We start from the raw sequence: 12,262 nt of genomic DNA on the forward strand, positions 1-12,262 counted from the left end.
CTTCTTCGTTCTCCTGTCGTTTCATTTCTACCCTCGTGCCCGAGCACGTAGCGAAAGAATCACATTATCGCTGCCGGCAAGATGTAACCGATATCTCTCTCTCTCTCTCTCTCTCTCTCTCTCTGTGCACGTTTAATTGGCGCACGTGTAATCTCGAGCCGCAGTTGTTGGAGCGCGGAACTCGCGGTGTAAGAGTCAAGACGAGGCGTATCGGATGGGAAAGTTTGCTTTAGGTACCAGGATCTATCTCGAACCATCTACGTGCCGCTAGATTCCGCCGAGATGCATACCTATAGTTCGGGTCCAAAAAAAAGGTATCTAATTCGATAATCGTGCGATTTATCGGAGCGTTCTAATTTCGCTGGCGAGAAAGGTTTGTTATTCGCCGCGGGAGAGTGAATTAAAAATCAATCGACTCGAGCTGTGGAATCGAACTAGGAATTTCACTGAATATTCCGCAGTTCGCGCTTCCTATGAATGGAGCTTTACGTCGCGCTCGAGAGAAGTTGCCAAGAACGGTCGTTACGCCTTCTTGACGGCGTCGTTCGAATGCACCGGAAAGATTTACGTACTCCTCGGATTTGCGTGAGAGAGTCGCGATTTTACGACGTTTAAACCCGTCGAGACGTCGCTCATATCTCTTCTCTTGCAAAAAGAATCGGTCGACATTGCGGCGGGAGAGAATTTCGCTCCTCTTGATAAATACATCGATCTACGTTTTATCGCGAGTTCTAAATTTAAACTTCATCAATAGAATTATATTATTGAATATTCTCCTTCCAAACATCGACTAATGCTTATAATACGCTCGTTCGTAACATGTTTATGCAGCCGTTTGCAAATGTCATACGATTTTCTTGCAATTTTAATATTTGCCCGAACAAGTTTATGTTTGATCTCCAAAACCGTGTTGACGATCGGTATGCAATACGTATTATACATATAATAGTGTATATATAAAAATAATTTGCAGCATTTGTATCTCTGAAAAAAATATCTCCATCAAAATAATTAGCAACGTCGAGAAATTCGTATTGACATTACGATCGTTCAAGTAGCCGCCGGCACGGTTTCTCGATGACGATTGCTTTCGCATCTCGCCAGGTAAAGTAATTACGTTAAGTGCCTCGTTCGAGCGTTTATGAAGAACCGAGCGACGCGCGAGACTCATTTCGTAACGATATGCGGAGTCTCCGTTTAGTAGGCCGCCTCTTTCGTATTTACGTCTTCGATAAAATGGGTCATTCTGTCCTCCGCAACAGAGTATATCCACGACTTTCGTCGAATCGCAGGAAACGTCAACAAAACGACGGAAAGGACGGATGATAAGGCGCGTATAGATGGAGAGGAAGTGGAAAGAGTGCGACTCGATGGAAATCTCACTTTGACGTTGCTTTTTTGCTCGTTATCGCAATATTTCTCGCACTCTGCGATTATAATGTAACGCGCGTATTACGTGAGAAATGTCACGCATAGATGTAAACGCATAAATCGGAGAGATCCGATTAAATTTTATTCGGAAAGGGGCGAAATATCGTCTTCCGAATTTATCTTTCGAAACATCCTTCGGCATTCGGTATATTCATTTATAATCGAATTTTATACAATAAGTTTTGAGTAGAACAAATTGCGAATACATATACATCTCATTATATTATTGAACTCGCAATTAGTCGAAAACACTAGAGAAATAAGAGCATATTTTAATTTCGCTTTCGCTATGATTTTATTTTATTCGCGCTTAAAGCAGATAAAAAGGCAGGAAGATGGCTACGCAATTTATCATCCGGCAAATTGATGTCGCCTCGTGATACGAATGTTTGTACGTTTCTCGTTTTCATTTCCTCATTTTTCTCACGCGTTTAACGTAATCGTATAGACACTTAAGAGGCCATATTCGCGAATTGAATAAGGTAACGTCGCGCTAAGCGAAAACGCCGCTGTTAATCAAAACGGAGCGTCGCCGCGGGAGATAATTATCGGACGTCGTAGTCGCTTTTGAGCGAGCCCGAAACCACCGGTCTTTTCCCACACGTACGTAATCCTTTCGCCTCTCTTCCCTTCATACCGTGTATCACGATCGTCCCGTTTAATCACTCGCTAGTATTCGGTCGGCAAATTCGCGAGCAACTTTGGCCGGGTGAAAAGCTGGCGACGCGTCGCGAAATGAAAATGGACGTAAAACTCTCGGACGAGAGAATCGTTTCCACGTGACTCCGTGCGTTCTCCTCCCCCGTTTCCCTGCTTTCCGTCTCTCATCCCTCACACTCCTCGACGTCTCTTCCTGTCTGTCTTCCTACGCGCGTTCACCAAGTGTGACGTGTGCATCAACCCGCCATCACCAAATCCGATACACCGTATTCCGCGACTGGTGCGAACATCCTATCTTTCTCTCTGCCGTCTCCCTTATAGCTATGGGGAGAAATTGAAATTTTTCTTCCAGACACTTGGGATTTTAGTCTCAATTCCACCCCCTGTGCTCGTTATTCTCAGCGAGTCGAAAAAAGTAGAAAAAAAAACAAGCAATTTGAAAAATTGAATTGAATTTGAAAAATAAGAAAAAAGAGACTTGAATTCTTTTCTTCCCACGTGTGCGCGAGACAACTTATTTTTGGAATCCGTGCATTCCCACGTATTTTGAAACGCGAGTACCTGCGATATTATTTTCGTTTTTAAGTGGGCGGAATTTATATACCTTTCTCTCCCGTTGGCGTATTAAAGCGCGAAAATATTACACACGTATGCACGGGCGTTGTAATGACGGAGAGCGGATAATTTTGTCTCTCACGTTTTGAGTATACATAATTAGACTGACGTCATACGTGACATAATGTGCGGCGCGCTAACGTTGTAGCCGCACATGAGCACATAAGCTCGGTAAACTCTGTCGTGGTATATTCATCAGTGAAACTCGCGTCCAACAGCTTCTCCGCGTGCCAAGTTAAATTGTAGCGAAGAACCGCCGCTTGTGTTGCTAGACCACATTGACCGACCGTCACATAACCCTCGCTCGAGCATGTTACTCATCTCTTCGGATATTCGAGAGTATGCTGCATGACCGTGTTTCACAGAACTACTCGCTCGATAACGCTTTCTTGATTAGTTGAGATCTTGCCCAATTCCACTATAAACGTTTGTATAGGCGGAGCAAAAGCCTACGTATAAACTTCTAAGTTAGCGATAGACTAACAGAACACACATCGAATATTATTAAGAATCTTTTTCAAACAGAATATGTAATTAATAAAAAAATAAATAGGTATAATGAGCAATGCAAATTTAAGTAGGATTTTATTTTTGCAAATATACATGCAGTAAGTAATTTTTTTTTAATCTTAAATGTTTCAGATATTAACGTATTGTATAAGGACAGATTCTCTAGACATTCGAGACTCTTTTCAAATTTTCAAAGACATTTTCAAAACTTCTATTTTCAGATAAATCGAAGCAATTTGAATCTTTATATGATTGAAGCGCTTGAAAATTTTACAAACATGATTTGACCTACATATGACAAATATCCACATACATATTTATTTTACCATTATTTTTTAATTTTGTTTTTCGCTCCTTTTCGGAATTATTATTGCTCAATTATACAATTTAAATTTGATATAAGTTTATATATATTCAAGTTTATTCTCTCTATATATAAGTTACAGATTTAATGCGAGTTTCTGAATTTTATTTAGCAAATAGACACGATAACAATCTCACGATGCATTAAGATTATTGTAATACGAGAGTGCTTACGTCGTAAATACCTGGGTCGTATGTGTCCGAGTCTGCTCGCTCGCATCCGTCGAATTCGGATTTTACGAGCGGGGGTCGCGCCCGATCTCGAGTCGCAGTTCGATGTGCGCTGGATTTCGCCATCGACACACCGATCCTCTTCTTTACGAGCCGACAAAGCAACGAGGCGCTTGTCCGCCTCGCGCGACACGATTTTATCGGCGACATTCTACGTGTCGGGTCGTATTCTTGCGGAAGCCGAATAAAAAAGCTCGCGACAGGGTGAAAATTACGAAAGGAGCGACTCGGACGAGGCTAAATTATCCGACGCGCCAATCACTCATTTTGATAATTTGTCGAAAATTACGTAAGTAAAAATTCTTCGTTCGTTGGACGTCTGGCATTTGACGGAAACAAAAATTTAAATCGAATGAGCTAAGGATCATCTCGATATGTTTGTGAACCTAATAATTCTATATTAATTCTAGGTGGTTATTATTTTAATATTTTATAAATTGAAATAGACTTTCATTTTTTTGTGCATTATTGGAAATAATAATATATAAATAATTAAAAGTTCATTTTTAATAGATATGAAAACACAGGGGAGAAGTAATATATTTTTTTTAATAAAATTTTCTACATGTAATTCTAAGTGTTTCATATGAAATTTAATTTTTCGCTCACAATTTGCACAGAGTAAAGTTATTTTTGAAATTATCCACGATATTGCGTTCAATTATATTCACATCATCATAATAAAATTATTCTACAGCTAAACGTTTTTAAGATCTCAGCTTTTATAAATGTTGCTAAATTAATGTTTCGAGATATGGCTCAAATGTTTTCATATTACTTTACGTTCAATTCAGTTGCGTGTGTTTTTTAAGGCGTTTATGACACTTAGCTCGCCGCGTTTTCGTCACGTGTTACAGACTAACCGATAAAGCATAATAATACCTCGCCGAGAGGCAGCTTTTCGATAAGCTCACGAGGCGTAATTAAAATCCGTAAGTAACGAGAGCTTACACGCGGATCGACTCGAGCAATCTGCATAATGCGACGCGCGAAATAGAGTTCCAAATCCGCGTAATAGAGTTTCCACGACGGAGGATAAGAGCGCTCGAAAAGAAACACCTATGTTCTTTCTGCCTCTATCTTCATTTCTCTCTCTCTCTCTTTTTCCCTTCTCAAAGAGAGAACGCGAATCTCGTTTCGCTCCCTTTTATGCACATCGCGAGCCTACTTTCGATCTCGTTCTCGAGGATCGTCTTCCATCATGCGTCTCACATCTTCAGCCTTCGAGTGCAAGTCATATACGAAACCGGGGATGGGAGTTGTGAAAGAGAGAAAGATCGAGGATAGAGTGCAAGGAGATACGCTCGAGGATAGAGAGGGGATGATATCGTAATGCAGTATTGAAGACGTGGCCCGAGGCTCGCGAGACAAGCGATTCCTCCGATGTGCAATTGTGATGTAGGCTTTTTCTCAAACTTTTTTCTCTTAGATGTAACTTGAAAACCTTTATCGAAAATATCGAGAAAAAAATATAGGTATAAATTATACTTTATGTAAAAATTCACGTAAACGATGGAATGTTTTTCTTCACGTATCCTCTTAGGGTGCCCACTTTGAGAGGAAATGCTAGCTAGTTAGTTTGCGCGGAAAGAAGGCAATGCGACAGCTACAAGTGAATTTTCGCGGCTTGTTTGACGTGGAAAATCGCTCGCACAACGAATGACGTGGATTCGGTCGAGCGGAAATTCGTAATCCGATTTTGAACGGGCGAACGTTACGGTGGAGCCGATAGATTTTAGTGTGTCGATGAATTTCGATTCTGCACTCACGGAAGAGACGCGCGCATTCTTTTTAAATGCGCCAGACAATTTCAGACGATCTGGAGCGGAAAGAAGATTGCATCTAAATCTTCTTTCCTTCGAACGTACACTTCTCCGATCAGCTGGTATATATATATATATATATATATATATGATCGCTGAACGAAGCGATCGGCTCTTAATTGCAATAACGAAAAAATCGAAAATAGTTAATATTGTAACTCGTTGTCGGATAAAAGCGCGTGTACTTGTATCTGTCTATTTTTTTTTGTATTTTTTGTGTGGATTGTTGGGATAACACAGCAATAACTCACTTAGAGTATCAGCTGCAATACTGTGCCATTTAAATCGATACTGCCTCTGCATTCATTTGCCGATCCTCTATTTCTATTTCAAATTGAGTTTATTAAAAAATCGTTCCCAGGTTTTTTTTAAATAGTTATTTTTCCTCTGAAAACGAATATACATCCCTTGTATTTTCAAAAGATAAATGAAATAGACGCGATTTTTTGATGAGAAAAAGATCGTATAGATTTTATAGAAGAAACATCTGTAACATCCCAATATCATAGCAAGAGATGGAATCATTTGAGCTTTTATTTCGAAATCATTCCCCATGATATTTTCTCTTAAAGGCGAAAACTGCGAGTTTCCGCGAGATTCTAGCGAACCTCGTAGCCATATCCTACGTTTCCTCGACGCCCGGAAATGCTTTCCGAATATCCCGGTTATGTATCCTGCAGGCGAAGTACCTATCGCACTACGGCAAAATGTACGAAGGAGAAGGAGAGATAGAGAGATAGATAATAGATGGATAGATAGATAGAAAGAGAGAGAGAGAGAGAGAACGAGAGACATATACTTAGTATCAAGAATAGTCTCGCATGACCGCGGGGTAGATAGAAGCACGTGAGAAAGAGTTTCCATGGGATTACTTCGCCCTCGTCTCTTCTGCGTTCTACTTAAGGATCGATCGTGTCCCGGCATTAGCTTACCGATGTCCGACAGCGACGAAAGTAACCCCGCGACATCTTCGAGAGACGTGGGCTTATCGGTTTACCGCAACGATGTCGCGTCGAGACGTGTCTCTCTTCCTCTCGAGAAAGTGTCCACGAAAATACGAGGAGCGAATTCTAATTTCGATCTATCGCATCGTCCGCTCGAATCGCTTCTCGAATGAACGATATATTATATGGACACTGGAGAATAGATAAACGTTGACTCTAACAATATTTTCGAGATATTTTTTTCTGCAATGTAATTTACATTTTAACACGTGTGGAAAATCTCCATTTTTTTTTAATTTAATTACTTCGTGAAATTCGCGATTTTAAAAACGCTGATAACCATTGCGGGATGTTTTTAATATAGTGACGTGAATAGATAAAATTGAAAAGTAAGACGAAAAATATAATAGATGCAAAAGAATGGTTCGAAAATTGTGTCCAAGTAACTTTATTCATGTGAAATGTTCGTTTTCATTTTACTTCAAGAGCGACATTTTTCGAAAAGTATCATATTATATTTCAGCCGTATACAAAATGTCAAAATTTATTTTCAAAAGAAGAGTACCAAACCTCCTTTTAAAATAATACAAAGAGAGCAGTTTATATTTTATTTTCACATTTATCACAAGGGAAATAATTTTTAAATGACTCTCTTTTGAACCTCCTTTTGCTTACATATCTATTAAAGCCATGATTCTTAAGAAATTATCTTAACTGTATATAAAATTTTGTAAGATTGACGTGGCGATATTTCACGAAATAGAGAATCGATCTAGTGACAGTTCTCCGTCTTTCTCCTTCTCTTCCAGCAATGAAGGGGTTGCACGGTGATTTAGGGGAATCCATCACATGCTGCGGCTGTCTAGATCTATTATTGGACGGCGGGACGTAAGTTAGCGGCCTGCGGGGTTAGTCGAAGGGTGGATGGTCGGATGGTCGGTGGATAGCATTCGGGGTGAGAGGGAGGAAGAGGGTGGTTCGCGCCGATGGTGTCTAGGGATAACGCGGCGGACGTATTAGGTAATTGCAGGGGCAAGTTCTCTGCCGAGGAGGAATCGACGGGGTTGCGCGCGAGAGAGAGAGCGAGCGTATAGGAAGCGGAGTTAGAGGGATGTGATTTATATCGCCGGCACGTGACGCCTAGACTAGAAATTATCGTTAGCCACCTTACCGCGAATCGTCGAGTCTTTACGTAAGTTACGATGGCCACTTACACACGCGCTCGCTCCAGTTCGTATATATAGGCAGATTTGCCCCTACACGAGGGAGAGAATGCGGCGTCGCTCGTGTGTGACGTCACCCCGTATTTTCGACCCACTTCGTGCATGTTTCGTCGGTCATTCCGTGTATTTCCGTGGGCGACGTATGTTTACGTCGGTTTGTACGCGGCTCGCACTTTTGCCGTTACATGGGACTGTGCCGCTAATCCGTGCTTTATTTATGCAACGCGATGTGTTTATTTGGTACGTCGGAAATAACGAGAAGAGAAAGTGTACACTATGGTGATACCGGATATGGAAGGTTATTTCACATTATTTCCGTTTCTCAAGCTCTGCGAGAAACTCTTTTTTTTTCCGTGGAGAGTGTATAATGATGTGTTCAATGATGATTAGAATAATATATTAATCTTTTTCAAAGTATTATATTTCTTGCTTATTCCGATTTCTATTATCGTTATTTGCTAACGGCACGAATGATCGTGTGCATGTTATTGCGTTTCGATCGATAGAATTTGCTCGAAGACGATACCGGAGAGGGATATCTTTTTTCGGAGCAAAAAAATACGGCGCTATTACGGCCGTAGGGAAATATTGTGCAATTGCTTTGAATGTTACCGAAGGACGTAGCAATTTTCTACTATGGCGATCGATAAAGTGAAAAGTGTCGATTATAACCGGCCATCCTACCTCCGCATTATTTTCGCATCCTACATTTCCGAATCCATTATAAGGTTGTTATTCTACAATTTTTTATATAGACGAGCACTTGTAAAATGGTTATTATATTACATTTTATTCATCATCTCATGTTTTCCAATTTATTATATCATAATTTTTCTTTCTCGCAAAATCTCTTTCTGTGTTACACGCCTGGTTATACACCCGTTTTAATCGATAAACGTTGTATTAGTTTAGGTAATTCGCGGATATAGAAGACTTTTTTTCTTCCCGGTATAAAAGAACTGTCTTTTCCGAGCTTGCGAGATATTGCGTAATACCGTATTCTCCGCGGTTCGTCGTCATCATTTTTTTTTTCGTTTCGAGACGAAGACAAATTTAATCTCAATGTTAATTAATTCGCTTTAATTTATTAATTAATTCGCCAAAGCCACTGACACACGACAGCGGCAGCGTCTGCACGTGGCATGCTCGTTTCGAAAGTATCTCTCGCAGCGTTATACATCCAACGTCTCATTAATTACTCAACGCGCATTGCCGATGATTGTCCATCGCGAACAAAGTTTCCTTTTCCGCCGTCGCTCTCTTGCTCACTTGCCGGAATGTAACACTCGCTCGCACACGCAACTCAAGAGGCATGCGGTCTACGTATCTAATTACCTAATGACGTTAGTTAGAGTCGGATGGCTGAGGATTTACCTTTATCCTCGCCACAGGCGGTTTCGTCTCGTTCTCTTTCGTATCTCCTTCACCGTCTCATATATACAGGATGTTCGGGAACTCCGGTGCCAACCGTTGAGGGGTTGTAGGGTAGGTGAAAATATGCAACTTTCATTAATAAACATGTGGTCTCCGACGACGCCTGTCGACGCCAGTAACTTTATTATTTTTCCTTCACAAAAAATGCAATCACAAAAGATGCTCGAAATGGCGACCTCCTAATTCAATGCAGGCATTACACCGCCGCACCATACTTTGCCGAACTCGTTCGAAAATGTCTGGTGTATGCTGGACGACCTCACAAGCATTGAAGATCCTCGCAGTCAGATCCTCTACTATTTCTACAGGAGTGGCGTACACTAGGCTCTTTACATGACCCCAAAGGAAAAAATCCAGAGAAGTCAAGTCTGGGGAGCGAGGTGGCCATGCAACTGGACCTCCTTTGCCTATCCAGCGACCAGGGTAGGTTTGATCAAGATAGTCCCGCACTGCTTTGCAGTCGTGCATCGTTGACAGGCGTCGTCGGAGACTACATGTTTATTAATAAAAGTTGAATATTTTCACCTACCCTACAACCCCTCAACGGTTGGCACCGGAGTTCCCGAACACCCTGTATATACACACACCCATTTCATATCGCTCGCAACTATATTCTAGTTTATATATAGATTGTATATAGATTCGCACAGCAATGTTGAATGACAAAGAAAGTAGAGTCACTTATTACTTTCATTTAATTTATCACGAGCAAACGATGTTCAGTGACGTATCCAGGGCAGATTCACATGTAGATATTAGATGGAGCTTTTACAATTATAAAGATCGTATGTACATGGTGCATATTATATATATAGCAAGTTTTTATCACGTAAATTCAGTCTTTTTTTTTACAAAAAGGCTTGAAAGAGCTTTTTATAAAATGTCGATCTGTACGGATCTGTCGTTTTATAAAAAGATTGATTTTGCAAAAAGCTTGCCACACGAACGTACATATATAGATATGTACTGAAAGCTTCATCTATATATATATATATATAAATTGATATACATATAACCGTATTTTGATGAAAATGCAGTTTTTATTAATGTGTTCGTCAATAATGATTATGTCTCCGTTACATCACCATCACCTCGAACTTGTTTATCGCGTAACCCATTTAGCAAACGTATTTACACACCTATACCCTCGTATTCTACAAGTGACTTTCCGCGCTTGACCGCAGCTCTTCCGCTGAATGGAGCCGGCGCGATAGAAAGCGAAATGTCTAATTCCCGCCGCTCTCACAGATGATAATTAACCGCGTTCCAATTTAACGCCAGCATTGAAAACGATGCGAAAAGCGACGGAGGAGAAGGGAGAAAACTGGAAGTCGCGATATTGAAGGTAATTGCAAGGCGCGGGACTGTAATTTCGCGCTAACGAGTGGTTACACCGAATAAGCGCGTTTTAAGCTGCTGTTTTTCTCCCGCAATTGCGGTACCGATCGCGATTTCATTTTTTTAACCTCTTTACAGCGCGACGCATCCACGTCTGTGCAAACTCGTGGAACTTTCAAACTCTCTGTTCGCAGAAAATTAATTTAATTCAAGGGCCTCGCGATTTATTTCTTCATTTCTCTAATAATTGCTCGATCTATTCGATTTTTGATTTGCCGTTTTTCGGATGACAATAAGCAATATTATCGCGTAAATCGATACTACGCGCGTTTATTTATTTATGGGGGGTCGCATGCACTCGCGATATGTATCTTGCGAGTGCGGATCGTCTCGACGAGAGAAGCGACGGTTAATGACGAGGGTGAGGTAACCGAGTCAACGGGGGTTGGTTGGCGCAGCAACGGGAGACAGTGACAGAAACCGATGAGCGAGGGGGTCGCGACGGTGAGGCCCTGCGGTTTGTCGGTACGTTACTGCGGTGCGGGATGCGGTACCGAGCCGTCAAGTTCATATTGCCGGTTTCCTGTCATTAACGCGCCGCATCGGGCGCCGCCAGCTTCCCCACCGATACTTCTCTCACTCTCTATCCTCCTCTCGAATATTCCCGAAATACGCGCTACGTGCACCGCGTATATATGCTTAACGTAGTTACCCGGCGACTTTGACGTGCGTAGTCTTGCGAACGCTGACACCACGGGACAAGCGATGAGGAGAGTTAGGTTTACGCTGGGTCTTATTACGCGCGAAAATTTATTTTTTTATAAGCGACAATTTTATACGGGGTAGAAAGAAGAGATTTTTTGGGCATTCTTTTTTTTAAAGCATTCTCTCCTGCGTAGAAGAATGTGCGGATTGTTTTCGCAGTCTTGATACTGCAAATTGAACATATTTGAATGGAAAGAAATTATCGGTGATAAATTGAGAAAGAATGCAAGTTGAAATAACCGTCTGGTAGAATTCGGGGCGGAATTATTGCTTCCAATCTAGCACGAAAATTTCATTCATTTATATGTCGTTATATATCTATTTGTTAAGCGAACCAGCTGGAAAATATCTCTCGCACGCTGCTGAATATGCGCGGACTGATGTATCCGTTGTAAAGTTGGCGCGCTTCGTGGGGAAAAAACAGAAAAAAAATAAAATAAAATAATCGAGATAGGAATGCATTCGTTGATGTTGTCCATTGTACGAGCGAGCTGTCGTGTCGATCCTAAATCAAAAGTGCACGTTGAAAAATGGGACGTGGATAGGAGTCGATGACGCGTACCATGAGTTATTTTTGACCTTTGCGAGAGCACTATTAAAAGAAATCACGAGCGATCATACCCACCATACCGATAGTCGTTAAAGAAATTAGTGGTTCTCTTTTTTTCACAAAAATACTTTTAAAATGTTTTTTAAAATTGTATTGAAAGAAACCGCTTGGTGCGGTATGAAACACACATAGAATATCGAGATTGCACGAGAGATGAGCTTACATGCGTATCCTATCGTTCCAGCGTTTCATCTACTGTAATGGAATGTCAGGTCGAGTATGGTTGCGAGGAGTGGGAAAACAGGTGGCCCGTTTGAAACCTCGATAACTGGAACTTGTCACCTTGTCGACGTGACGACGGCCTCTGAATTCGTA

General features: G+C 41.2%; 1 protein-coding gene across 10 annotated transcripts in view; it reads left to right on the forward strand.

Moving 5' to 3' along the window:
* The window catches only part of heph (polypyrimidine tract-binding protein 1 heph), a 386,169-nt gene that overhangs the window by 185,534 nt on the left and 188,373 nt on the right, over nucleotides 1-12,262 (forward strand). The window lies entirely within an intron of this gene.

Source organism: Nylanderia fulva, unplaced genomic scaffold, assembly GCF_048542155.1.
Source record: "Nylanderia fulva isolate GAGA-0341 unplaced genomic scaffold, ASM4854215v1 Scaffold1, whole genome shotgun sequence".
In the NCBI taxonomy this organism is placed as follows: domain Eukaryota; kingdom Metazoa; phylum Arthropoda; class Insecta; order Hymenoptera; family Formicidae; genus Nylanderia; species Nylanderia fulva.